Source organism: Mus caroli, unplaced genomic scaffold, assembly GCF_978045245.1.
Source record: "Mus caroli unplaced genomic scaffold, Mus_caroli_1 scaffold_3, whole genome shotgun sequence".
NCBI classification, from domain to species: domain Eukaryota; kingdom Metazoa; phylum Chordata; class Mammalia; order Rodentia; family Muridae; genus Mus; species Mus caroli.
The window spans coordinates 49,598,841-49,603,845 of NW_028227258.1; the positions used below are offsets into that span (position 1 = coordinate 49,598,841).

Here is a 5,005-nt window from a genome sequence, read left to right on the forward strand (position 1 = left end):
CCATGGGTTGAGATCAATCCTTGAAATAATGATGAGTTTATCAGTGGGTAAAAACACAGAAGGCAATCACAGCTTGTCTCACCTCCCACAATCCATCCATAGCCAAGGAGCTCCTTCCTGGATCCAAGTTTAACTTTCAATAAGGCCAGCCTTTTTCAGGCCTAGCATAGGTAATTGCAGGTGCTGTGAGATCATGGTTGCAATGTCTGTGTCATGCCTGGAAGACAGCATTTGATATCCTTCTCCCTATCTTCCAGCCTTTTCGTTCTTTCCAGACCCTCTTGCTCAAGATTATCTTGGCCAAAGGACAGTTATATATGTATTGTTTTAGGATTGAGCACTCAACAATACCTTATACGTTGAATAGCCATGCCATTTATTACAAAGAAAAACTCCTCTAAGACTGAGTAGCAATTTTTCTGTGTGTAAAATCATAAGTAATTTGAAGGCACTATGCTAATGCCATTAAAGAGCAACAATAAGATCTCTCCCTCCTACAGCCTATTACTTCTCTCTTAAGGGGCTTTGGACCAATACTATAGGATATTTATGAATTCTATGCTGTGATAAAAGCCACAAATCAAACTATAGAGTGGTTGGTTGCACCATTAGTTATGCTACTATTGGACACTAATGAGCACATCTTGATTGGGTCCTTGGTGCTGTAGTTCATCAGGTTTACAGCTATTGAAGAAGTTTGGTGACATTTCTCCCACAACATCCTGCATAGCATCCTCCAGCACTACAGAGGAAGCTATCCAGTAAAAAGGAAAGTCAAGCTTAGGTCCAACTTGATTATAACTTGTAACCAAAGTGTATGTTGTCTTCAGCAATAGGGTTTCATCATGTATTTCTGGTAGACAACAAGGAGAAATGGCAAATTCACTATTTATGGGAGTGATCTAGCACCTCTTTGCCCAACAACTCATAAGAAGGTATCCCCCACCTAGCACTGGAACTTCCATTTAATATAACAACATAGCTTCTAAAGGCAGATTTATCCATATATGCCAGATATCTCTCTTCTAACATATTTTATGTTATTTGTTTGTTTGATTGTCTGTTTATGTGTTTGTTTGTTTATTGTCTGTTCAGGAAGCATTTTGTTGTTGCTTCAAGTATGAGAACTTTTACATGTGATGGACATTTAAAGCATCTCCCTCATGACCTGGCTGAGCTTCTGAACTGGGGTCTTTGCAAGCATATTAATGACTTCTCCCCAATTCTCGGCAATGCAAGCAACCATCTCATCCAGTCTTAACTTCAAATTTCAATACCTGGCCTTGCCTTGGGATGCTCTATAAGCACTGTCATTAGCTCAGAGAGAACAATTTCATATAAAGGAGATGCTGTGGTCACAGTGCAACTCATTTTTCCAGGGTAAATACTCACTGTGGTGGAAAAGACAAAGATGACTCCCTGATTGCTTAGGTGACCATTTTCAGCTAGTAAATTGATGAGGTTAGATATCAGTGGGGAAAATATTTCCCTTGTTGTGATGTCTTTCGTGGTTTTCACTTTGATGCAGTGCTTAAATATAAGAATTCAGAAGAGTAAGAGACACCTTGGCATCTTTCAGGTGTTGTCATAGTAGCAGCAACTCCTTTCCATTCAGTCTTGCTTATTCATTTTAGATGCAGCAGAAAAAACAGAAGTGGTACAGTGACCTTCAATGCCATATATCTAGACAGGGGGCCTCACATGCTTGGCAAAGGGCCTGACCACAGATGCACTGAAGCTCAGCGCCTGTTGGGACAGACTGGACACTGCTGCGGTGGCCATCTCTTCCTAAATTATATTTTTAATTGACTTATAAGTAGTAGGGTTTTATGCAGCTATCTTCTGCATTTCCTAGTTTTTAACTTCATGATTTTGTAGTAATAAGTAATAACAACAGCTACAATGTCCAAAGTTTAACAAAACAAAGATATCTGCTTACCATTTTCCATTGATATGGGCTCACTTTCTTGACTTTTTTAAAGTCTTGAAATAAGTGTTTTTGAAATTTTAAATAAACTTCTATTTGAAATACCTTATTAAGTTCTTGAACATATTTTTTATACTTTTTCCTTTTTATGTTATTGCATATGCTGTATATGCCTATGTGTATATGTGATTTTTAGTGCACAGACACACACATGCCTGTGTGCACACATTCATGTGGAGCCTTAGAGTTAAAGCAGTGGGTGCTTTTCCTGACTATTTTTCACCATCTACATGGAAGAGTGGTATTTCCATTGAATCTAGAACTAACTCAGTTAATGTAGCTAGCAATCTTGCCTCAAGGAGCTGATAGCTTCAGCTCCAGAGTCCTAGGATTATAGGCAAGATACCATCCCCAAATTTTTTTGAGTATGAGGACTTGAACTGGTGTCCTCATGCTTCAGGCAGCAGGTGTCATTATCCAATGAGATACCTACCCAGCCACCCACATAGTTCTTATTGAGACTAAAATGTATACTTTCCAAGTGAAGATATTATACCTCAGTCTTCATCTTAAATTATCTTAAACCCTGATCATAAATAAAAATCCCAAGTGATTACACACAGTGTAAGAAGCCTGGCTTCTTTCTTTATTTCTTGCCCCCCACTTGGATATTTTCTTTACTTGCATATCAAGTGTTATGCCCTTCCCCGTTTTCCCCCCTCCCAGAAACGCCCTATCCCATCCCTCTCCCACTGCTTTTATGAGGAGGTTCCTCCACCCACCCACCCATTCCTACCTCCCTGCCCTTGATTCCCCTACACTGGGGCATCTATCGACCAAGGACCTCTCCTCCCATTGATTCCTGACAAGGTCTTCCTTTGCTACATATGCTGTGGGAGCCATGTGTACTTGGTTGATGGCTTAGTCCCTGGGAGCTCTGGAGGGGTCTGGTTGGTTGATATTGTTGTTCTTCCTATGGGTTGCAAATCCCTTGAACTCCTTCACTCCTTTCTCTAACTCCTCTATTGGTGATCCCCCCGCATTCAGAGCAATGATTGGCTATGAACATCTGCCTCTGTATTTGTAAAGCACTGGTAGGGACTCTCCAGAGATAGCCATATCAGGCTCCTTTCAGCATGCACTTCTTGACATCCACAGTAGTATCTGGTTTGAGTAACTGTATATGGGATGAATCCCCAGGTAGAACAGTCTCTGGGTGGCCTTTCCTTCAGTTTCTGCTCTACACTTGATCTCCATATTTGCTCCTGTGAATATTTTGTTCCCCTTCTAAGAAGGACCAAAGCATCCACACTTTGGTCTTCCTTCTTCTTGAGCTTCATGTAATCTGTGAATTGTATCTTGGGTATTTGGAGCTTTTGGGCTAATATCCACTTATCAGTGAGTGCATACCATTTGTGGGGTTTTGTGACTGAGTTACCTCACTCAGGATGATATTTTCTAGTCTCTAGTGAGGCTATGCCGGGGCCTAGAAAACACAGAAATGGAGGCTCACAGTCAGCTATTGGATAGATCACAGGGCCCCCAATGCAGGAGCTAGAGAAAATACCCAAGGAGCTAAAGAGATCTGCAACCTTATAGGTTGAACAAGAATATGAACTAACCAGTACCCCCAGAGCTCATGTCTCTAGCTGCATATGTATCAAAAGATGGCCTAGTTGGCCATCAATGGGAAGAGAGACCCCTTGGTCTTGCAAACTTTATATGCCTCAGTACAGGGGAATGCCAGGGCCAAGAAGTGGGAGTGGGTGGGTAGGGGAGTGGGGGGAGGTATGGGGGACTTTTGGGATAGCATTTGAAATGTAAATGAAGAAAATACCTAATAATAATAATAATAAAGAATTTCATGACTTCACCATTTTTAAAGCTGAATAGTACTCCATTGTGTAAATGTACCACGTTTTCTGTATCCATTCTTCTGTTGAGGGACACCTGGGTTTTTTTCCCCAGCTTCTGGCTTTTATAAATAAGGCTGCTATGAATATAGTGGAACATGTGTCCTTATTACATGTGGGAACATCTTCTGGGTATATGCCCAGGAGTAGTATTGCTGGGTCCTCAGGTAGTACTATGTCCAGGTTTATGAGGAACTGCCAAAATGTTTTCCAGATTGATTGTACCATCTTGCAATTCCACCAGCAATAGAGGAGTGTTCCTCATTCTGCACATCCTCACCAGCATCTGCTGTCACCTGGGTTTTTGATCTTAGCCATTCTGACTGGTGTGAGGTAGAATCACAGGGTTGTTTTGATTTGCATTTCCCTGATGACTAAAATCGTTGAACCTTTCTTCAGGTGCTTCTCAACCATTTGATATTCCTCAGTTGAAAATTCGTGGCTTCCTTCTTAATAGAACATGTAACCTATATTCCAACCAGGACTCCCACATTCTTCCCTTGTCTTCACTGGAATGTTTCAGGAAAGCTCTAGAAACTGGAGTAGGATCCTTAATTGAGACACTGAGATAATGGTTAATTCAATCCTATATGCACCTATGACTATAGAGAAGGCAGCAATGCCCCGTGTTCTTTACTTTAGGAGCATTAGGTCTATAAATAGGACATTCTTGTGCACAAGATGAACAGGACATCCTGGAGCCCCCCCAACACACTCCCCACTCAAGGAGATGAAGAATGTGAGTGTGGTGAGTAATGCAAAGTTATCCAGCACCAACAAATACTAGTACTTTATGATATATTTATGGCACTCTAGTGGTATGCTCAGGTCCTATCATGCATGTCACTTGACCAGAGATAATGGTGTGATTGAGCTAGGATGAATTTAGCATGTGCAGTTCTCAGAAGGTACTCCAACTAGTGAGCTAGAAAAATCTCATTCGTCCTTCTGTCTTTCCTAGGATTCTTTTAATAATTCCTAAATTGCTTGGATCAGTGTATAGATTGTAAAAGTGCCAGTTAAAGAGACATGGCATAAAAAAGGAGGGACAGGAGAAGAGTATAAACTCATATAGTATTATAAGCAGCGGTTTGAGAGACAATTTAGGCACTAGCTATAAATGATTTGGAGTGAAAAATACCAAAATTATTTTAGATTCGTACTC

At 40.8% G+C, this 5,005-nt stretch overlaps 1 pseudogene; it reads right to left on the bottom strand.

Moving 5' to 3' along the window:
* Positions 1–1,147: 1,147 nt before the first annotated feature.
* On the bottom strand, positions 1,148–1,782 carry LOC110290690 (ATP synthase peripheral stalk subunit OSCP, mitochondrial pseudogene; annotated as a pseudogene).
* Between the last annotated feature and the right edge of the window lie 3,223 nt (positions 1,783–5,005).